The sequence below is a fragment of the Phyllostomus discolor genome, chromosome 9, assembly GCF_004126475.2.
Source record: "Phyllostomus discolor isolate MPI-MPIP mPhyDis1 chromosome 9, mPhyDis1.pri.v3, whole genome shotgun sequence".
Classification (NCBI taxonomy): domain Eukaryota; kingdom Metazoa; phylum Chordata; class Mammalia; order Chiroptera; family Phyllostomidae; genus Phyllostomus; species Phyllostomus discolor.
Window position 1 is genome coordinate 44,263,659 of NC_040911.2, and position 25,252 is coordinate 44,288,910.

Sequence of the window (25,252 nt, forward strand, 5' to 3'; positions counted from 1 at the left end):
TATAACAATACTATAGATGGAATGGCTTATCAACCACAGAGGTTTGTGTCCTACAGTTCTGGTAGCTGGGATTCCAAAAGTCAGGGTGCCAGCATGGTCCAGTTTCTGGTGAGGGCCCTCTTCTGAGTTACAGACTGCCAAATTCTTGCATGTCCTTGCATGGTGACAGAAGGCCAGGGACCTCTTTGGGTCTCTTTTATAAGGGCACTGATTCCATTCATGAGACCAACTTCATGACTTAATCATTTGCTAATGGACCCCTCCTGACACCACCAGACTAGAATTAGGTTTCAGCATATGGATTTAGCCATGCACTTGAAAAGAAGTTCATGCTGTACTGCACTGGGTCCTAGATTCTCAGTGTCACCCTGATAGCTTTGTTCATCAACAGCCCCTATACTGCCAACAAAACAAACCACAGTGAGTACCCTCAGACTGACTATATCACCAACAATATGCCAAATAAAATGCTTACAAAGCACAGTCTTTCCATGCATCCTTTGCTAATAATATTTTGAAGGGCCACAGTCTAAAATATCAATTGTTTGGCTATCAATAACACAGGAACCCTTGTTCATAATATGACTGCCTTGATCTATATGTGAAATATGCAGTTAAAAATTATTTGTCTGACAGTAGTTCTGGTGTTGTGTTATTGATTTTTTTCTGTTAGTCTTTGTATAAGCTCAAAAGTCTTTTATTTTGAAATTAGACATTATTTTCTCACCCACTTGTTCCCTTTTTTCTTTTAAGTAGAAACACTCATCAGCGCTATAAATAGCAATAATGTGTAGCATTTATTTGAAGATTTCTCTGCATTTTTACCATGAACCACAATGTATATTAATGTGCCCCTTTTCTTTCTTTGCACTCATTCTCCCTTATCCCAGGTAGTCAGGATTATAAAAAATGATGTATAAAAAGGAAAAGTATTTTGACAGTAGGATAATTTCTAGAGCATAAGAAAGTATGGTTATTAAATCATCATATACCGTTTAAATAAGCATTGAGCTACCCTTTCTATCTAGACTGCCTAACAATGGAATTGTATTTCTTAGAGCACAGGAAGCAGACTCTGAAGCAGCCAGTGCTGACAGTTTGACATCCCGAAGTAGAGCCAGTACACTGGGTTTGAGAGATGCCCTTCCTTGAAGCTGGGGCCAGGTCACATTACCCCAGAGCACAAGTGTAATAGATGATGCACATGCATGGGGATAATATTCATGGCACCAGAAGCAGGTCATTAATGAGGAGAGTGCCAGGTTAACAACTGTGCAGAAAGCAAATATTATAGGGAAAGTGATTAATGATTTGTGCTAGACAGATATAGGATGTCTGAAAATGTATTTATCTTCAATAATTTAGAGTCTTACAAAATATCAGAGAAATAGACACTGGCTCATGCATGCATCCTTCTTAATGGAATAATTTCAGAATTAGACATCCAGTCTGAACAGTTTTGTCTTCCCATGCATTAAGTTCGTCATAAATATAGGAGAGTCCTTTGACTTCATGCTTGTCACATTATGCCATTTGAAATAAGGATCACTGGTGCACTATAGGTTATTAATGGCATGCACCAGATTAAAATCAGCACTAGGTAACAATTTTCGCCTACGTAAAGAGTTTGAAAGAATAAATACCTTTTATTACTAGTTCCAAATGGTCTGAAAGAATATAGAAAAAATGGAACTCTAGAGAAACTAAAGTACTTTCTCAGAATGGACTTCACCAATTACCCTCTATGCTGTCTCTTACAAATAACTCTCAGTGGCTGAGAATAGGACTTCATTCTTTTAATTCTTCAGTTGAAGGTAAGTGTGATCCCTAATTTGGCAAATATATCATTTACTTTCACAGATCCAACCAGCTCTGCAACTGTGCAACTATGGAAATTGCAACAATGCAGTATTAGGGAGTCAGTTAAAAAGTTAAGAGTACTACCCAAGCACATTCAAGAACAGCATCAATCGAAGTTCTTCACAGTTTTCCAAATGGCCTTTAGTCAGAGCCAGTAGGCTATCAGCATACTGGATTGCTGTCTAAGATACTGGGTTCTGGAGAACAGGAGAGTCTTTGAAGGGTTATTTTACAGTTTTAGCATACCTTGTTACAGTCTGCTCGCATGCATATGAAAAATGAGTTCATGGAAATGCACTGTATATCTGATAAAAAAATGCTATGTGCTTTGTACTTGAAAGCAGAAAAAGATTAATTTAACTCCATCAAGTTATGCCACTATAATAAATTAAACCTCTTAGTTTTTTATGGTATTTTATGCTTAAGTAAGGTTTGTATGAGGAAAATATTCAAATGTTAATTACATATTCCTAAGTACCTATTTATCATAAAATTAATTTCATTTAAACATATTCAGGTTATTTTTTTTCTAGGAATACCATTGTTGATTCAGATTCAACTACATTTTTAAGTTACATTTAAAAAAATAAAAATGGTTTTTAGTTAGGATATTGCTAAAGTGTTAATAAAGCTAAGAAATTTCCAAAAACTATTTTATAAATTAGAGTACCCTTTTAATTCTGTGAAGGGAAGACAAATATCACTTTCTTGATGAACAATCTTGAAATATTTATATTCTGAGTTACCTAATAAACCTGATAATCATTAAATTTATCCCAGGCCCAAAATAATTACTATAAATCAGAAAAAAATAGTTTAGCTTTTTATAGACAAGAAAATGTTGATGAAGTTATATATTATGGGTCTAAATATAATGCAATTAAATAAGACAGTACTTCAGAATTTCATACCCAATTTTCAACTTCAACATGAGCCAGTGAAAATAAATTTTGTTTATACTTTCTCTGCCACATCTCATTCACACACAATTAAAGATTAAATAAATGCTACAAAAATGTCAACTTGAAGAAATATCAAAAGCAGTTCTTTAAACTCAGATAGACAAAATATCTAATTTTATTGGTTCTATTTAACATATACTTACCATACTTTTAGGACTATAAGATGCACTTTCCCCTCCAAATTTGGGAGGAAAGGGGGTGCATCTTATAGTCTGAATGTAGCTTACCTGGCTCGCTGTGGGGAATGGGGGCAGCCGCCTGTGTTATTTATGTTATTAAATATTTTACCACATTTTTTGCTTCAAAATTTTTTCTCTATTTTCCTCCTCTAAACCCTAGGTGCGTCTTATGGTCTGGTATGTCTTACAGTCCGAAAAATTCTGTAATTTCCTAACAAAATAAGAAAGTGACAAAACTGAGAGAATACAGACTGAAGGAAAAATGTATCATTTTTAGATGATGTGGGTGACTATATGAGGAGACACAAAAACCCCCAAAATTTATGTATAAAAAGAGTGTATTTATTCTTACATGCTTAAACTCCAATCACCTTCATTTGATGCAATACAACTATCCAGACTTTTTTCCACTGCTCAGAACAGTTTTCGAACTCATTGATTTTGATGCTAAACTTTTAGTGCTTCTGCTGTTTTTTTGTGTCACCTCTTCCACACTGGAAAAACGTTTGCCTTTGAGGACTTTCTTCATCTGGGGCAACAAAAAGAATTGCTCAGGAAAAGATTGAATGAATAGGGTGGGGCAGGGGGGTCATGCCATTTTTGGTCAAAAACCCCTGAACACTCAGTCTGGGGTGGGCAGGTATGCTCATGAATCACCCATCATGAAATGGGAAAACATGTTATAAGAGTCTTAAGAAAAAAATTCATGAAGCCAAAGCAGCCTCTCACAACTCCATCTGGTACACTGATACAGATGCTTCCTAGAACACTCACCTAGTGAGGGAAGCTTGTACAAGGACTTTGCCTTCCAGAAGATAATTCCACTTTTTTTGGGGGGGGGGTCCCACCTCATACAGAAAATCCTCTCAAGATATACAGCTAAATCATTAGAAATGATAAGAGTATAGAAACTTGTTGAGTATAGAGAGATATTAAAAGGTTGATTGTACTTCCATGTATCACCAAATTAGAAAATAAAATTTAAAAATAAGTATCATATATAGCTACCTATTTCATGATATAATATGATAAAGATACATATCTATATTATTTTATAATAGCATTGAAAATAAGTATGTGGAGTTAAATCCAACAAAGAATGAACAAGGGCAATATGCAAATAACTACAAAACTTTCATAAAAGATATTATGGACTAATATCCCATTTTGTTGAAAAGAATAAACATTGTAAACATTACTTTTCTCCAGGCTGAGCTATAGATTCACTGAAACTTCAAGCAATTATCCAAAAAGGTATTTTTAACTTAAAAAGTCGATGCTCAATTATATGGGAAAGAGGAAAGGTTCAAGCTCACATAGAAAGAATGACAATTAGACTGACAACAGCAGCAGCAGTGGAAGGGCAATGTTATGAAATACTCTCTTAAGTATGCTAAGAGAAAATAGCTGTCACCCTAGAATTCAATACCAAGCAAAAAAAAAGTTTTTCAATAATGAGAACAAATATAAAGATGTTTTCCAACAAGCAAAAACTGATACAGTTTACCAGCAGGTGCTCAGAAAAGTAAATTTGAAAGGATAAGAATCCCAGATGGAACATCCAAGATGCAAGAAGTGATGGCTACTTGCACTGAAACTACAAAACATTGCTAAGGTTTCAAAATTGAAAGATATCCTGTGTGCATGGATTGGAAGACAAATTGTGTTAAGGTGGCATTATTCCCCCAAGTTGTGTATGGATTCAATGCAATCCTATCAAAATTTCAACTTCCTCATTTATATAAGACAATGGAAATTCATGAAAACCAGAATAGGTAAAACAATTTTGGAAAAAACTAAAACAAGGTTAGAGGACTCAGGTCAAAACCTGCTCCGCAGGTTTTGTTCCGCAGGTCAAAACCTGCTACAAAGCAACAGTCAGCATAACAATGTCTCCTGGCACAAGGCAGACATGTGACCAATGGGATAGAACAGTCTAGGAATAAACCCAAACATATATAGTCAATTAATTTTTACAAGGCTGCCAAGACCATTCAGTGAGGGAAGAATAATCTTCAACAAATGGTGCTGGCAAAACTCAATAGCTACATACAAAAAAATAAAATTAGACAGCCAACTTCACATCACAAACAAATTTTTATTTTAAAAATAGCAAATATTTACATGTAAGAGTTAAAAATGTTAAACCTTTAGAAGAATTTTCTTCTAAATCTTCATACTTGACTTTAGGCAATAGTTTCTTAAATATGACACCCAAATGCAGTTAATTGAAGAAAAAATAGGTAAATGAGACTTTGTTAAAATTAAAAACTTTTGTGCTTCAAAGGATACTATCAAGAAATTAAAGCCCTGGCTGGCGTAGCTCAGTGGATTGAGCGCAGGCTGGGAACCAAAGTGTCCCAGGTTCGATTCCCAGCCAGGGTACATTCCTGGGTTGCAGGCCATAACCCCCAGCAACCGCACATTGATGTTTCTCTCCCTCCCTCCCTCCCTCCCTCTCTCTCTCTCTCTCTCTCTCTCTCTCTCCCCCCTTCCCTCTCTAAAAATAAATAAATAAATAAAAAAAAGAAATTAAAAAGACAACCCACAGGACTGGGAAAATATTTGCACATCATATATTTGATAAGGGTTTATTATTAAGATATATAAAGAATTCTATCCCAATAATAAAAAGACAACCCAATTAAAATAGGTGAAATATTTAAACAGAACTTTCTCCAAGATAGATATATAAACGGCCAACAAACACATGAAAAGATATTTAATATCATTAGTCATTAAGCATATGCCAATGAAATCCAAAATGAGATATTATTTTACACCCACTAGGATTTCTGCAATCAAAAAGAAAAAGCAAAACAGAAAATAAGTGTTGGTCAGAATGTGGAGAATCAGAGCCTCCATAGATTGCTGGTGGAAATGCAAAAAGAAGAAGCCACTTTAGAAAACTGTTTGCCATTCACAGTGTATACATAATGGCTAGAAAGTGGAAGCAACACACAAAACATCCATCAACTGATGGAATGGGTAAACCAAACAAGAAATATACATACAATAAAATCTTTTTCAGCTATAAAAATTAATGAGATCTTACAATGTGGAGGAAACTTGAAAGCATTATGCAAAGTGAAAGAAGCCAAATATAAAAGGCCACATATTGTATGATTCTATTAATATTAAATGTCCAGAACAGGTAAATTCAAGAACCAGAAAGTAGATTAGAAAATGACAGGAGCTGAAGGAATAGGACATAAGGAGTAATTGCCAACTAGTATGGGCTTTGTTTAGAGGTGATTAAAATGTTTTAAGATATCAGTCATAGTTACACAAGATTATAGATACCAGTATACTAAAACCCACTAAATTGTACATTTTAAAATGGTGCATTTTATCCTATGTGAATTATATTCCAATGAAAAAACGTGATGAGGAAAAAAATCGGTAAAAACCATGGGTTAATGTAACAACTGTATTTTTTCTAATCTTCTGAAGATTTTATTTATTTATTTTTAGAGAGAGTGGAGGTAGGGAGAAAGAGAGGGAGAGAAACATCGATGTGCAAAAGAAACATCAACTGGTTGCCTCTCGCATGCCCCCAGCTGGGGATCTGGCTTGCAACCCAGGCATGTGCCCTGACCAGGAATTGAACCAGCAACCTTTTTGTTTGCAAGCCATCACTCAGAACTGTGACTATAGCCCCCAACCCTCTGCCTTTGGGTGATTCCAGTGAACACCAGTGTGGATGAGATAAATTGTCCCCACCAAGTCCTACACAAGGTGGAGATTCAGGAGCAAAATAAATGTCACTTTTTTAAGCCACTAAGTTTGGGGTTGTATGTTATGCTACATAGACAAACCAAAATGGTTAAACTGTTAGTGTAATCCCTAAACTTAGGAATTTTGTTTTCTGTTATACAGGAGAAAACATTAAGCTTGTTTTCAAATGGCTTAATTTATGGACGCAGTGGTTCTCAGCCTTTTGGAGTTTATGACTCTTTAAAGTCCTAGAAATGTTGGCAGGAGCTTTAAGAAGTTAAATAATTCAAAACAATATCAAACATGTCAGCCATAATCACTGCTCCGTTACCACAAATATCACAACGTGTCACAGAATTTCTAGAAATCCACAGCTACACTACTCAGTTGGTCCCTTCATGGCTGGTTTGTTTCTGTAGAACTGCTCCCTCCTGTGACCACCACTTCTGATACAGAAATGAGTCAATATGCTCATTCACGGCTCCAGTAGACCCATGACTGATCTTGGCTCTGGCTGCTCTTACTCTCTCCCCTGCAGCCAGTAGTAAGCCTCCCCCAACCCCACCACCCCTGAAGCAGGTGGCACAATGTTCATTTTGACAGTCATTGCAGAGATAAGTGAACTCATTGATTGAGACTTGGTGACAAAATTAGGGTATCACATGAGTTGACACCCACTACTCTGATGGAAAGTAACATCGATTTTTAACTTTGAGGCCTGGAAAGATAGGGTATTGTGGTTGCTGTCCAAGGGTATGCATCAGTCTTACAGAGACAATAATACCAAGGCCAAAGAGGCAAAGTTGTGTGCAGTTGTATAATTATAGAAGATTTTACTACTGTAGGAAGGCTCTGATCAATAATAAAAGTATGAATTCTTAGAGGGACAGCTTCCTTGGACTGAGGAAAACATCACTGCTATTTACTCTCTAAGGCAGCTTCTTTTTCAGGATGCAGTTAGTGGAAGTTAGGTACAATGCCCCTAAATCTACTTTAAAATAAAAACCACAAAGAACCCTAAGAAGAATTCAATTAGGAATGCCAAAATTAGGGGAAAGAATGAAGACGGAATTTTGCCATGAAGTTTTCTTACATTCTCCTGGCTTTCCAAGGAGACCCCACACACAGAGTGACTCATCCAAGTGATACAAACAAAGCTCGTTGATGCTAAGCACATTTCGTATAAGTGGTCCTATTTAAAATAGGACATGTTCCTGGCTGCGCATTTCATATGTTTTAGACACACATTTTCTGAAAAGCTGCATATAAGAATAAGAGGAGGACCTCGAAAAATGGAATTATCTCCTAAAGGGCAGGCCCCTTGCAGTACAGGTTTCCTCTACTAGGTGAGTATTCTAGGAACCCAACTGCTGGTATCAGTGCACCAGCTGCTGTTGTTGTGAGAGTCTGAGTTCAGCTTCAGTGAATTTTTTTTGAAGACTCTTTCAATATGTTTGCCCATTTCATGATGGGTGAACCTGCCCACACTGCGCTGAGTGTTCAGCAGTTTTTGACCAAAAATGGCATGACCCCCCTGTGCCCCACCCCCCATTCACCCAATCTTGACCACAAACAACTTTTTTGTGTCCCCAATAGAAGAAAGTCTTCAAAAGGCAAATTTTTGCTGATATGGAAGAGGTAAAACAAGAAACAGCTGAAGCACTAAAAGGTATCAAAATCAACAAACAAGTTCAAAAATTGCTTGGAGCAGTGGGGGAGAAAGCCTCAATGGATGTATTGCATCAAATGCAGAGTCCTTTGAAGGTAAACTTCTAAATTTGTTAAAAGTTTAAACATGGAAGAATAAATGTACAATTTTTATAAATAAATTCCATTGTTGGGTCCCCCCTTGTAAATTTTGATTCATACCTAGGTATAGATGGATATAGATACATACACAAAGATAAAGATATATGTATATAACTTCCACATACACACATTTTCTATCCTTGTGGTGCCTCCAGCCTATGTGGAGAGAAGCTCACCCACATCTTTGGAAACCATGGGCTAGTAGCTTAGAATCACTCAGTCCCACCTTCCAGCTCACTACATGGTCACCCACGACTGGTGGGTTTCTAAGGTTCCTAGGAAGAGCAACATTAAGGAGCATCCAGGCTTCGTGGACATGACACTGAATCAATTGCTACTGGGGATGTCAAGGAAAAACAAGTATCCAAGACACAGTAGAATTTAGAAAAAAAATACAGAGGAATAAATATAAGGATAACAAGGAAGGCAAAACCTTAGGACACAGATACCAGGCTTGTGCAAGTGTTCACAGACTACTATTATGGGGGAGGAGGGAGGAATGATGGGGTCTATTTGATTTGGTAATTTCTGCTCAGTGTCCCTAATATTTACAGTGTATCTTGAGATAAATGAAGAAAATATATTAAGTGAGATTTACTAGTATTGCAAAAGATAGGAAAAATGTGAGAACTTTTCAGTTTTTCTTTTATTAAAAACTGAATTAACTTAAAAACTGTTACTTATTAATTTTAAGAACTGTTAAATTTGTTAGAAGATGATATAATACTATCTTAGAGTGCCCATTTTCCTTCTACATTTCTATTTTCTATAGTATTGTAGGAATTTGTATTTGTGTAATAAAGTACTACGTGATTTCCTAAAATATAGTTTCTTATGGAAACTAACTTCTTTTGGTCGTATCTGTAACTTATAACAATACAGGAGCATAAAAATACAACTTAAACAATTCACTGCTAATTTTATTACAATGTTTAATTTTTTAAACATAAAAACAAATATTAGTCAGAAAATGGTTAAAATTTACCAATTTAATTTACTTTTAAACATGGTTTCATTCTAAATATGTTATAAGCTATTTGTATTAATGGAATGTAGAATTCTTTATTTTTTTGCTAGTTTTGCAAGGTTAGATTAAAAACATGAAATGGAGAAAAATTCAACATTTTTGTAAATCTAATAGTGACTTTTGGAAGAAAAGGGCAAAGCTTCCCTTTTTGCTTGTTTGTCCTGTGTTTTGTTTGTTTTTGTTTTTGGATTTGGTTTGTTTCTTTTTTCCTTAGAACCATCACAGACTACTGTTAAACCACTGGAAATAGAATGCCTTGGAAATATAAGCATTTGAAAATATTTTCTGAGGCACTGTAATAGAGGTGAGCGCAGGGGCTAGAAAAGCACAGAGGAGGGGCAGCTAAGGGTCTGACTTTGGAATAGTGAGGGAGAGATTTTTAAATAGAAGTGACAGTTGAAGAGGAGAAGGAAATGGGAGGAGTGCCTGGATTTCCAGCTGGAGACTTTTGAGGATCCATGTTTTTAATGCTGTGCTGAGGAGCTGGACTTTATGGGGAAAGTCACTGTGCAGGCCCCTGTGCAGTCCATTTTAAATGGCATGAATGAGAGGGGGAAGGTATTTTTATGAAGCAGGTCATATAAGAAGAGAAATATGTTTTGGGAGGAAGATAAAGGAATTTTATCTTTGTGGTACCCAATTTAAGTTATCTAAAGAAGGCTGTGAATCTCAAGAGAAAGTTCTGTGCTAGAAATAATTGCTTTGGGATTCATGAACATGTGCTAAAAGTTACATGTGTCAATGAATGTTCTCCAAGCAACATCAAAAGTAAAATAATAGAACTAAACCATATCCTGCAAAAATATAATTTTTCATAGGTTTCTTTACAATATTATGCCACCATTTTCCTGTGTATTCCCAAACAGGGAAAAGGTTTCAGTATGTGTGTTTTGTTATGAACCAAGATTGATGGAGCATAAAGTATCAGCTCCACAGGAGCCAAGGTTTGTGTCTGTTTTGCTTATTGCTATGTCACCAGCACCAAGAAAAATGCCTGGTCCTTAGTAGTTTATCAGTAATCTACTACAATGTTTGCTCATTTTAGGAATAAGGGAATAAATTAATTATGGATACCAGAGACTATTTTAAGTGCTAGGAAGATAAAATGATTAAGGCATATCTTCTATCTTAAAGGAATCAGTTGTCATGTAAGGAAGACACATCAATAAGCAATCAGTGTAAAACAGTATGATTAGCAGAGGGTCCAGCGAGCAGGTTAGCTGGGATGACAATAGGTGAAAAGGCATGAGGACATGAAAACACACAGAATTTTCAGAGAGAAGCCTTTTCTTCGTGTGCTAATAGCATGGAAGTTTTAAGTTGTAAATGTGCAAATAGTTTAATTCGGTCAAGCGCAGGAGCTAGGCTCACATTTCTGCTTTGCAATGTAGAAACAAAAGATTTGAAGCTACATATTTAAAAAATAATTGATAAATTTATTTATTTGAAGCTACCATTTACAGTAACAATCTGAATAGCATTTTGCTGAATTTACCAGAGTCTGAAAAATGGTGTATTTTTACCATGCAACAGGGAATCCCAGTGTCAGAGGTCAGCTCTAGGGCATATGGTCTAGGAACCAGGCCTCTCTTTGTTCTTGCTTTTCTGTGGTTATGTTGCATTTATTGTCCTGGCTACAAGGTGGCTGCTCCACCTCCAGGCATTGATTAAAGTTCCAGGCAGGAAGAAAGAGAAAATTAATCTTCTTTTTTTATTAAGAAAAGGAAAGAAGCTTCATTCTCCATTTACATTTCTTAATTCTGAACAAGGTTACATGGCCACTACAAATAATTTTTTATTTTTCTTTGGAATATACTTTATTTTAAAACAGTATTTTATTTATTTATAGACAAATGTTGCCTTTCTGTGACTTTACCTGATGGAATGTTTTCTCTATTAATTAAAATTACAGTAAATATTTGTAAGTTTATCTCTTTAATGTCTATGTTTTTCAGCAGAACGGTGGACATGGTGATGAATGGCACCATGACTTTGTGGTTCATTGCAATACTTCTCAGCATCTAGCAGAGTGGCTAACAAAACAGTCAGTAACTATTTACAATGCAAATATCCCCAAGGCATGTACAGAGCAGACCTAGGCCTTCTAAAATACACCAGCTTTTAAAACATGGGAAAGCAGGCATCATGCACTCTGAATGCTATTACACCTTTAACTAGTTTTTATATGATGAAAGCTTGAGCCCATTTTTTACGAAAATCACCACTCTTTGGAAATGCTAGATTCCTTTATGTAACTCAATAAGCTTGACAAGTAAAAATAACCCCTGTGGTCTGATCTGTCAGATTATATTCCTTAAACTTCAGTTAATGAATCTACAAAATGGAGAAACCATTACTTTGAATGGTTATTGTCAACATTGGCATTTATACTAGAGTACACAAAACTGCTGAAAAATAAAAACTATGATATATTTAGGCATACAATTTAAATAAAACATCTTTGTAATATATGCCCTCAAGTAATTATAGACTGATCTCCCGGCAAGATCAGTTACATAGCAACATGATTAGACTTACATTAATGTGTATTTCAAGGAGAAGTAAACATTGATATTAGACTTCCAGGTGCAACAAAATGTCTGAGGTAATAACTTAAAAGTCTTCTTTCTAAAGTACCTAAAAATTCTGTAAAAACCAAATAACAAGCATTCTGTTACATACAAAGCTACGCACTTGGGAAAAAAAGTAATACCTCTAGATGCTGACATGAAGATGCACCCACAATTTGGAACAGTAAGTCAGTGTTGATGCTCAGTGGGGTAGGATGGGGATGGGGGTAGCTCAGCCTTCATATCTAGGGATTTGTGCTTGAGTACCAATGTGAGCAGAAGGCATGGGCCCTGAACTGCTTAGGGCAAGGAGTGAGGACTGGAAAACCCACATTAAGATAGGACCCTCAAATGGTGGTCCTCTCAATAAAAGAATGGCAGGACAAACATCCCCACTTCAGAGTGAGAAGAAAGGTTCTGTTTCCTTTTGGTTTTCATTGAAGGTACAAAATCTAGTTTAGTAAAATTGAAGCCAAGAAATTAACATAAAGATTAGTCCCTAAATGGGACACCTGGGATTGCGACAAATCAAAAGCAAATTGCTCGGAAGAGATATCCCACAACCTGGCCAGAATGGATTCACACAGGAAAACCAGCCCATCTAAAGATGAACTCACAATTATAAAACTGCATAATGTTTATGCAAATTATTCACTTAGATTAGAAAAATTATCCCAAAAATTTAAAGGAAGAATAGTAGTCATATTAATCTAAAGAAAGAATATAAAGGAAATAATTTTAAAATAATTACAGACATAAAAAGAATTAAACTTTATGAAAAAAAGCAAAATACAAAAAGAAAGGTGCTAAGAAAAAGAAAGACATTTGCAAAGATCAAAATTTCAAACGGATGAAGAAAATATAGCCAATTAGACACGGATAAAGAGATAATCAGTAGGGAGGTTAAAGAAGTTACATGAAATGTACAGAAAGGTAAGGAGAAAGATAATGTAGGAGGGAGGATGAGTAGGACTAATGATAAAATAAAAAGATACCACATATAGCAAAAACATTTCAAAAGAATAGAGATAATGGGAAAATAGAAGGATAAATAAAAATAATTTTATAACTAGATACATTGTAGTAAAATTTTGGAACAGCAAAAGCAAAGAGAAAATCTTAAAATAAATCATATAGAAAAAAAATGGGTTGCTTACAAACAGAAAGATTTTTTAGGCAACAGACCTAATAACACTTCACATCAAAATATGAGAAGTCAGTAGAATTGGAAACTTTTTCATGGTGGCAATTCTAAACAGCATAGTTGTGCAGATGGAAACTCATGGACATGGACAGCAGTGTGGTGCTTGCTGCAGGGAGAGGGGTGAAAGGGGACTCATTGGTAATGGAAAAAATACAATATAAGATTAAATTTAAAAAAAAAACAAAGAAATTAAATACATACTTCTCCCCTTGATCAGAAACTTGTCTATTTCTGACCAGAACAAATAATATTCCAAGGAAGAATCCTGAGGCATAGAATAAAGTTTTATCTAACTTTCCATTTTGTAAGTTTAGGGTGAACCTATGAAAAGCTCTGTGCTCTAACATTAGTCTCACTCCATTGTGTTTTGCTTACCCACAAATAAAGGGAGTAATTTTAAATCCTAAATAATATTATAATGAATAGAGATTCATATGTAAAAACTAATTGAGTCAAGCATGTATTAATCTGGAGAGTAGCATCACTGTAAATACCCTACATGTTATCAAGAAAGTATAAATTTACCTTTAAAACCACATCAAGTTTAGAAACCTGGCCTTTTGCTACAAGCTTTGGATCCTAGCTAGTCCCCAGCAGGGATGGTGCTCAGTTCTGAACTAGACCTAAAACAGTATTTGGCACACCTTTGTTGTACACATTAAATATGCTCTAAACCATTTAACCATAATTTTAAAAATGTATAGTCCCACTGTGATTTTAAATAGAGGGAAGGGCTCTTCCTAATGCAAGAATACCAACCAGTAAATGCAGAATGAATGGTATGACTAGAAAAGTCACCACTTTGAAATCATTATTGTAATAATTTATTCAGGCTAAAAATCACAATTTGATAGTGAAACTACTAGGTAAAAAATTGCTGGGGATGGGATATATCCATTCTCAAAGAGTTACTTTATGGATTATTAATTAGAAAAAGAACAAAGGAGCCTGTAAAATGAAGAAATCTGATGAACACTTCAAAAGACAACTAACATCGCAAATAATGAGTCTTGCCTTGAGCCACTGAGAAGGACACAGTATTCAGCCAAGAAGTTGCACCTGAACTGAAGACTGAGGAACAATCAGACTAATTCAAACTGAGGGACAATCTGTAAAACAACTGACCTATACTCTTCAAATCACTCATCAAAAATGTGAGATAAAAGTGCTAAGAATTTTCCAGATTAAGAAAGACAAGAGAAACATAACATCAAAATTCAAATAATGATCCTTGATCAAAACTAAAATAAAAATAAAAGTTATAAGGTTGTTATTAGGACCATTGGGGAAATTTTAATATGAGCCCTATATAATGTAACAGTAGTATATCAATTTTAAACTACTTGAATGTGATCCTTATGCTAAGAATACAAAAGAGAATGTCCTTGTTTTGGGGATACTTATGAAGATGTATTAAAACAGAAGGAGAGATACAGTTAATGTGGCAAAAAAGTAAACAGTTGAATCTTGGTGAATACAAGGTGTTCAAAGTACTATTCTGGAAAGTTCTCCATATGTTTGAAATTTTTCAAAATAAAAAGTTGGAGAAATATGATTATCTAAGTTTTCTTTTATTATACTTAGAAATTTGCAATCCAATTTTTTGTAAACTTTTTCAGAAAACAGAAAATACCACTGCCTCATGGTTTATAAGACTTCATCTATGTATTATAGTAATAATTAATATTCTTATAATTAATCACTTAATATGTCAAATACTATGCTAAGCACTTTAAATGGGTCATATTTGCCTCTCAAGGCAAATACCTTGTTACCAGTTCCACATTTCATGCAAAAAAATTGGAGTTTAGTGACATTAAGTTAACCTGCCCACATGGCCAAACTGATTTAAATGTGTCACTCTGTCCCCGGAGTCCAAGTTCTTACGTGCAGCCCCCCTAGGAAATGTTTGCAGCAAAAGGTTTGTGCCTAAAGATGTGATGTAGACCTGAAAGAGGAAAGATGCATGATAATGAAATATACAGCTCTTTATTTAGCTGTGAGGAAGCTGGAAGTTCCTGAGACAGGTGCGCAGTTCCATTTTGAAGAAATGAAACAAATGTAAAAGCAAGTTTAAATACACTAATAAATATACTCACTTCCAGAAATATTTAATATTTTTTCTTAAACTGATGATATTCAAAGTATTTAAATGCACAAACATTTTCATTTCTCATGTTTGTGAAAATCTTTTACTGGGTTACACTTAATATGTCCTGTTGTGATTTAGTTCTCATTATGAAGCAATATAGATTAAAATATGGAATGAGAATGAATCAGACTGTCTTAAGAATATTAGGAAGATAAATTTTCTGAAGATACTTTCTTAGTTCTTCACACATTTTTCCCTTTGAATGTCTTTACCTTACTATCGTCTGAAATTATAGGGCATCTTCACATAAGGCCTTATTGTTACTTTAATAATTAAGTCAGATAACTTTTAATTTTTTTCTATTAAGATTATAGGAAATGATTTGTGAATAATATTTCTTCCACTGTAAGTGGAATCAACAGAAATAGCAAACTGGTAGACAATAAGTCATATAAAGCTTCATTATGTAAAGTATTGGAGAAAAATCTTTGAACATGCCTCCTGCAAAGGAGAAATGTACCCAAAATGGAAAAATTATATTGGTTGTAAAAAATACTTGTTTCTTCATTCCTATCTACTTAAAAGAACACCCAACATAAACAATTTCTTTAAGCCTAAGAGAACAACATTGCATAGTTTATAGAAAATTACTCCATATACTGTGTTTCAAATGTATAAAACTGGTCCATTCACTAATTCATTCATGTATAAACATTTATTTATAAACTTTTATTTGGCTCTGTTATATGCCAGAGTCTGTGCAAGATGCTTGAGGAATAAAATACCACTAAGGTATAGTGAAGATCCCTTTAGGTTTACAAATCAAGGGCAGCAAATTAATCTATTATCATCAAGTGAAATCAAAACCATTATCCTGTGAGTTAGTCTTTTAATGCAACTTCTACTGAACACAAGAATTTATTAGCCATTGGCAAGAACTGTAGATCAGAGCAAAGGGTGTTAAATCCTGCATAAATAATACAGCTAATTTTAGTAAAATACAGAAACTTCTGTTTTCCTGAAGCAAAAGAGTAGCCAGGCTGATGAATCAGAATGAAACACTGCCATTTTCCAAAAGGTCAAAAATGTATGACTTAGAGCCAATTAACCAAAAGAGTAATGCTATCAAGACGTGTTCCAAACCAAGTAAGCTCTTTTCTAGTCGTTCCATCAAAGATTAAATCCCACCCTCCTTCCTCCCCCTGAGTATAGGCAGTGGTGTCTACAGATCTAAAGTTAATGGAAGAAGAAAAACAAACTAAAATTGGAGGTCAAGTAAAGATCAGAGTATATAGCCAACTTTTACTGAAATTAACATAACCTCACGGTTTAACCTTGAAGTCTAAATATTGCAGAAAAAGCAATATTAACACCCTACCTAAAAAACTCTACATTAAATAATTCTTGAAAAATAGAAGGGAAATAAATTTGTTGGTGACCCTATAGCACTGCAAAAGGGAACAAAGTCATCTGGGAGCAGGATCCTCTTGCAGGAGCAGACACCAAACAAGGTTCTGACTCTGAAGCAGTTCTCAGGCCAAACTCACCCAACGAGAGAGGGAAGCGGTGCTGGGGTGGGCAGTGGGCATGGCTTTGCATTTTTGCATTTAGTCATCTTTACTTGGTATTACTATAATACTTTGAATGTACTATTGTTAATCTCAGCCTTGACATCCTTCATTATCTTTAATTCCTCCCCATAAAAATAGCTCCTGGCATAGGCTTTTTGTATTTCCTATATGTACTTTTGAAGATAGAAGAATAAAAAACCCGCAAATGCACCTAAAACTCAGACTGCTGATAAACTATTTTTAGTGTCCACTCAGTGTCCTTTCTGCTGTGAGCGACAACAGTGGAACACAAACTGGATTAAACAAAATGGAATTTATCAGATCACTAAACTGAGAAGCTTAAAGCTGGAGTCAGCTTTGTATAGGGCAGGATCCAGGGATCAGAGGATGCCATCAAAGCTCTCTTTTGCCCTGAAACTCTTGGCTCTGCTTGTCATTTAGCAGCTATATTCTGCATTCAGTTCCAAGCATGTAGTAGTTGTCCACATATTAATCTCTAAAACAATTCTGGTAATCACAACCTAGGTCTCATGCAAACCTGTCTTAGGATTAGGTGAAGGTACAGTGACTGCAAGCTTTATCCACGGAGGAGTGTCTGGTTTCCTTAAGAAATAACATTTCTCACAGTAACCAGTCAGTAGTTCTTGAATGAATGAATGAATGAATGAATGAGTTTTTCATTAAATAAAATCATTTCTAGCCCTGGCTGGTGTGGCTCAGTGGATTGAGTGCTGGCCTGTGAACCAAAGGATCTCTGGTTTGATTCCCAGCCAGAGCACATGCCTGGGTTACAGGCCAGGTCCCCAGTAGGGGGCGTACGAGAGGCAACCACGCATTGAGGTTTCTTTCCCTCTCTCCTTTCCTTTCCCTCTCTCTAAAAATAAATAAATAAAATCTTTAAAAAATCATCTCTAGAATATTGGACATTTTTTGAAGTGATCAAATTTCTGTACTCTTCCCTTTTATCACTCTTTCTGAAGTCATTAAAAACACTCTTACCAGAAAATAAAGTGTTGGTAGGCATTAAAAAATATTGGAGTCAGTGCTTATTGCCTCAGATGGGTATGAAGTCATGAGCAGTGGGCTAGTAAAACTGGGGACTCCAGCAAAAGTGATGATATTTCATGACATTCTTAAATACAGGGTGGAGAGATATTAGGAAGACAGTTAAATCCATGAAAATTTGAATAACTATACAACAAAGTACTGATTCTTTGTTTCTATGTTTAACAAATTTTAATTTTGAAATAATTTTAGATTTATAGAAAAGTTGCAAAGATAATTGAGTTCCTGAATGTCCTTTACATAGCTTCTCCTAATGGTGATATCTTTTTTTTTCGACTTTAGGTGTAATTGACAAATTAAATTAAAATATATTTATAGTGTACAAAGCAGTGATTCTTATAGTAGAGAATATATCAAATTATCCTCGGTAACATTTTCAAACCTCATCACCACCCGAGAGGGATTCTGATATTCCTCCATACAATTAAAAAGGACACATATTCAAGGTGTCAATAAACAAAACTGGTTTGACATGCTCTTATGATGAGTGACAAAACTGGTTTTGACATGATCCAAAAATTTTAAAGCTATAGAGTTCAAGGTAGCAAATTTAAGTTAAACAAACATAGCATAAAATTTTAAGTGCAGGTTTAAAAATATATAGAAACATAGGACAGAAAGTCTCAGAAGATAATGTCGAAGGGGAACTTGGGATCAGAAAACTAAATTAGAAAATATCTGCCATTTCTGAAAGGTCAAAAGAATTTAATCTCTCTCAACATTTTGATATTTTCTTACATTGTCTTCTTACTTTCTGTATGCAAAACCTAGCAAAAGCCACATTTCCTAGCTTCCCTTAGAAGGTGCAGACATGGGATTTACATTCCATCCATGACGTGCACCTACATAAGTCAACTCTGTATTGAGCTGCCCAAGGGGAAGGTACTAATTATGGGACATGAATGCGTTCAGTGGCTGCCAGAATAGTGCTGAGCCATGGTTCTGTCAGTTGCTCCAGGTTGCTTAATGTAGACTCTTTCTTAAATGTAGCCAAAGATTTTGGGTGCTGACATTTTAAAAATAAAAAATAATTTGTAATTCCCCACTTGAATGGGCAAAACTGTTGACAACAAATTTCCTCATTTTTGTTTGAGAAAGTCTTCATTTATGCATTTGAAGGGTAATTTTTCTGGGTACAGAATTCTAGGTTGGTGGGTTATTTCTCTCAATACTTTAAATATTTCACTCCACTCTTGCATCTTTCATGCTTTCTAAAAATAAGTCAGATATAATTCTTATTGTCATTCCTCTACAGATATGGTACATTTTTTTCACCACTTTTCAGGGTTTTCTTTATCTTTTATTTTTCTATAGTTTGAAGTGATAGGCCAAGATACAATACTTGTTTTTACTTTTGGCATTTATCACACTTGTTGCTCTATGAGCTTCTTAGATATGTGGCTCTACGTTTGACATTAATTTGGAAAATTTTTTTTATCCTTTCTCTCCTGGTATTCCCCTTGTATGAGACCTGTCCAGAAAAATTCCAGCCATTGTTAATATAACGAGAATAGTCTGCACAACATCGATGTAATGTGGCAGCCAAGTTGAGTGGACTGGAATGGGCATGTATAATCAATGATGACTTCACTGTACTGGTCAGTGGGGGCAGTAGATGCCATTGAGTATGTGTACTGTATGACCATCACATTCAAAATGACTGAGCAAGAAGAGCAATGAGTCTGCATCAAATTTGGCATTAATCTTGAACATTCCTCCATGGAAACTATTTGAGTGTTTAGAAGGCTACATCTATGGTCAACTGGAGATTGGAAGCTTCATCATGACAACATGCCTGCTCATGCTTTCCTGTGTTGTGCAAAGTTTTTGGCAAAACATCAAATCACCCAGGTGACACAGTCTACCTAAAGCTGAGATTTGGTGCCCTGTGACTTCTGGCTTTACTCCAAACTAAAATCACTTTTGAATGGGAAGAAATTTCAGACCCTCGATGAGATTCAGGAAAGCATGTTGGAGCAGCTGATAGCAATTGGGAGAACTGTGTGAGGTCCCAAGGTGCCTACTTTGAAGAGGACTGAGGTGTCATTGTCATATGTATAATGTTTCTTGTATCCTGTATCTTCTTCAATAAATGTCTCCATTTTTCATATTATGTGGCTGAATACCTTCTGGACATACCTTGTATATATTATACCTTTTGTAGTTGTTCCTTAGTCCTTGGATATTATGTTTATTCCAGTCTTTGTTCTTTTTGCTTTTTGATTTTCAAAGATTATATTGATATATATACACAGATTCTTTTCTCAGCTATGTACAGCCTACTAATAAGGCCATTAAAGGCATTCTTTTATTTATGTTACCTTTTTATCTCTAGCATTTATTTGGTTCTTTATTAAGATTTCCATCTTTCAGTTTACACGGGCCATCTGTTCTTGCATGTTGTCTACTTTATCCAATAGAGCCCTTAGCATATTCACCACAGTTGTTTTAAATTCTTGGTCTGATAATTCCAACATCCCTGCCATGTCTGGTTCTGATGCTTGTTCCATCTCTTCAAATTATTTTTGATATTTTTTCTCCATGTTCAGACAAGATGTACCAAGTAATGGGAACTTCTATAAATAGGCCTTTAGTAATGTGGTGGTAAGGTAGGAGGGAAGCATTCTATATTCCCATAATCAGGTCTCAGTCTTTTTGTGAGCCTGTGCCTCTGGAATGCAAACCTCACAACCGTTTCTCAGTTGCTTTCGCCCCCCTTCAGAGGGACAAAATGGTTAGGGTGGATTGGAGTTGGGTATTTCTTTTCCCAGGTCTACTAGGCTCTGATTCACTAGTTTCTCTTGAAGGCAAGCCTGGTGAAGAGGAATGGAGTGCTCTGGCATATTTCAAAACAGTTCCTTTTCATCTCCCCCTGCCAGAAGCATGAAGGGATTTCTCTCTGATATTTACTGTGGGAACCTGAATTGGGCGACTATGTCTGGTAGTTTACTATAGATTTGTGACAATAAACTAGAAAGAAGTATTCTGGCTCTTAATTCTGCTGAGTGTGTAATACAGCAAGAGTGCCTAAGCTCCATAGTAAAAAGGAACAAACCCAAGGTCAGACAAAAAAAAATTTACCCAGTTTTTTGATACCTGCTTTTCTGTTATGTAACATTCTTGCCTGTAACACTCTTCTGTGTTCTCGTCAACTCCATTCTTGTATGTAGGTGATAAAGTTAAATTTACAAAAATTGTGACTCAATTTTTTTTTAAAAAAGTTCATTTTGGCATTTTAGAATTTAAATTCTTCTCTGTTACCTAAGTCCAAAAATTAGAAATGCCTAATGAGAATACTAGCAATCCACCTAGACTGGATTGGACATGATACTGTTCATTTTCACTCTACGCCTCGCATTGCACTGTATTTATATACATGATTTTGTTTTCCTTTTATCCCAGTACTGGAGGCAGGTGCCATTAAAATGTTTATTCTAAGAAGAGGAAACCAAAGCACAAATAGGTTGTGGGGCTTCACCAAAGTCACAGTGGTAGATATAATCAATTTTAGAGTCCATAGCTTCAACAAGTAATTGCAAAAGTATTAATTGTAATTTCTTCATTTCATGAATGAGGAAGTTAAGATCTTAAGATATTTACTAATCAAGCTTAATTACACAGGGCCACAGAACACAGCTGTTCAGGCCATACATTCTGCAAACGTAGGGGTATTAGTTACATGATGCTGCTCTAGTTAAAATGATTCAATTCATTTTCCCCATGATACCTGCAAATATCTTCAGATTCTTTTCATGTGCTCCTCAAAACTCTATGTATCTGCACTCTATTTGTGCTCATGCAGCCAGGTCACACTTTCTCATCAAGTCTCTTTGTTTCATCTCTAGTACAGTTAGATTTGTCACAGCCTTCATTATGTTTTGGGATCTGTGATGTATTAGTTGAGTTTAAAATTTTATTTATGCAGTAAAATTCACCTTTTGCACTGTCTAGTCCTGTTGGTTGTGACAAAGACATAGAGTCTGTACCTACTAAGTGAATACCATATGGAGTACTTCCCCCTAGACTCACTAACAACCCTGGTGTGCCTGGAAGGAAAACGGATTCCTCACTTGCAGGCATTTCTAGCATGCAGGCCTTTTCATTTTAACATTGAAACAGTCCTGGTCAAACTAAGATGAGTAGCTGGTCACCCTAATTTTATCATCCGAAAATTCCCCCTCTGCAATCCCTTTGTAGGTAGTTAGCCTCTTCCCCGAAACTCAGCTCCTGACAACCATTCATCTATTTTCCAACTCTACAGCTTTGCTTTCCTCAGAATGTCATATAAATGGAATCATATAATATGCATCCTTTGGGGTCGGACCCTGTGACTCAGTTCTGTGACGGATGTAAGAAAAGATATCAATTTGTAGTTTGCTCAGCTTTTTTCTCATAGGAGTAGGCGTGTTACCATTTTTCCAGCTCTCTACATTTCTGAGTTAAAATTACTCATCTACTTTTTGAATGAAAGAAATAATATCTTAATATAAAACACAAATGGTGGCCTAAATTTATGAATTTCTTACCTATGATAAGGAATATAAAATATATAATAGTTTAATAGAATTTTCGAAAGATGATGCCAGAAAAGAAGCTGGTCAAAATGAAAAGAGGGAAAGAAAGTGATAAAATCATAGAAAATACAACATTCAGGCTTAAGTGCTGCTCAGACTGTAGGAAGACAATGGTCCCCTTGTGGCTATCTGGGAGTGGAATACACCTTCATGCAGTTCTCTGCTGGCTGCTATTATACTCCAGTGCCACTGATTAAAGACCAATGTTTCATGGAAAACAGTGACTGGTATCACAATTCTCTTCACATGGTGCTGTAAGGGATAAACAGGGAAAATTGTTTCCTAATAGATTCATCTCACAACAATAACAAAAGTATTACTCAGCAATCTTGTAAATGATTACATTTTACTGTGATAAGCAAAAGGTATTCAACTTCACCATTGCACAGTCAAGGCATTTTAATATTAATCAAAGAAATCAGTGATAAACAAATGAGGCATTTCTTCTTACAAATAGAGGTGTGTATTGTTCTCTACTTCTCCCCCTGTTTCAGGTTTGATAATGTAAAAGTAAATTATGATCCTTTTCCAAACTTTGCCTCTCAGTACATAGCACATTTCTTAGAGTCACATGTTTAAACCTTTTATTGAACACAAGGGTAATAATTTTATGTCAACATTTAAAGAGAGAACTTATGAGAAAGGGAGAATGCAAATATTGTATTTTATAGGACTTCAAATAATTTTTAGAAGTCAAAATTGGCAACAAAATTTTGATTCACATCAGAAACATATTCACAAGCACAATAAACCCTAAATTTATGCTGGTAAATGCAAGACAGAACCATGCTTGTCTACTACCTAACACAAAATCTAAGATGTGAGTAAGGGAGAAATATAAAAATGGCAAGAAACACACACGGAGAAAATCACACACAATGCATACACACACATTCATTCATTGGCTGAAACAGAATATACAGTGGGAACCACACTTGGGAATAAGAAGCCCACTTATTATAATTGGCACAAAGTCAGAATCAAACTATTTTTACTTGAAGCCAGTTGCGAAGAGTTTTGTCATAGATCCTGAAACCCCTTACAACATAAAGGTTTCAAAACTAAGTCTGATATTTTGGGTATAATAGTAAGTGTTAAAAAGGAAAGGTGGCATAAATTGCTAACCTGACAAAAATGGAGGGAGGGAGGTGGGTTTGGCTGGGGTGGGGGGAGTGGTGGGTGGAAAATGCAGACAGCTGTAATTGAATAACAATAAAATAATTAAAAATAATAAAATATTTTTAAATGGGAAAAATCTAGTAAAAATGCATAAGTACACTTGATATATATCTATAATGTCTACTCAACCCACCTTTTAAAATCAATTTCAAAGAGGCTATGTTAAGTGTAAGAGGCAAATGTTCTTTAGGATTTTAAGATCACCTTGTGAAGTACAGAATAGTAATTGACTATTCCAACATCCATTTTACCTTTGTCTCTTGATAACAGAACCTCACATTATAGCTGGGCACACTGTCTCCCGGAATCAGAGATTACATTCTGTATCCTGCCTAACAGTTACATATGGGCCATGTGACCAAATTCTGGCTAACGAGTTGTGAGCAAACATGTGCGACTTCCAGGTTTTTTTTAAAGGGGAAGGCGCTAGCATTTTTTTCCTATTTGCCTTCTTTGTTGCTTAGAAAACAGAAACAAAGAATGGATTGCTGTAATTTTCTTTGGACTGTGAATTAACTTTGGTGATAGAAGACATGTGCTGAAGAGAATGGAGCAGAAAGACACAATAAAAAGAGGGCTCTAAATCACTGATGGTCTCATATATGTCACCATGTAATTCTGTGTGTATGTGTTTCTGTGTGTGTGTGGTTGTTTGACACAAACATATCTAAAGTCTGCATATTTTCAGAATCATGGATCATTGGTAAAAAGTTACTTATCTGAATTCATAGGTTTCTGCTGGTTAATTTTATGTGTCAACCTGACTAGACTATGATCCCAGGTGTTCATTCAAAAACTAATACAGGTGTTATGAGGTATTTTGAAGCTATAACTAAAGTCTGTAATGAGATGAATTTAAGTAAAAGAAATTATTCTTGATAATCTAGTAGGTTTGATTTAATCTTTTGAAAGACCTTAAATGAAGACTCAGGCATCCTGGTGAAGAAGAAATAGCCAGGCCTAGCTAACACCCCAAATGACATAAGCTTCCTTCTTGTAACACATCTCTAATGTATTTCTCATACTGGTTCTGATTTTCTGGTTCAAAGTTCACTGATAGCCTCAAGAAAATATAGTAAATAAAAAAAATAGAAAAAAGGTACAATTGGAATTAGAAGGAACTGATTCAATGAAGGAATTTAGCTATGATTTTTATTCTTTCACATGTAAGCTACAATTAGAGAAACGTTTCTTCCTTTTTTGTTCCTCTTATAGGCATTAGAAAATTTGCCATTTTCAAGGATGCTATTGTGTGCCATTTTTATTTCTCTAAGTACTCTCTAAATAATGTCATCCTATGACATTTCATTGAATTAATTTTAGCCACATTTCCCTATTAAGACCACAGCCAATGGAAAAATCCCATTTTGCCTTAGGAAGGAACATTCTGGTTAGACTAAAAAATCCTGTTTTGATTCAACTATACCATGTGTTTGATCCAGC

At 35.3% G+C, this 25,252-nt stretch overlaps 1 long non-coding RNA gene across 1 annotated transcript; it reads right to left on the minus strand.

Moving 5' to 3' along the window:
* Nucleotides 1-3,057: 3,057 nt before the first annotated feature.
* Nucleotides 3,058-23,517, minus strand: LOC118496892. Its single transcript, XR_004899454.1, has 3 exons — nt 23,506-23,517; nt 18,192-18,203; nt 3,058-3,212 (listed from the first exon to the last, which is right to left on the minus strand). It is a non-coding gene; the product is annotated as an uncharacterized LOC118496892 (long non-coding RNA).
* Nucleotides 23,518-25,252: the final 1,735 nt, after the last annotated feature.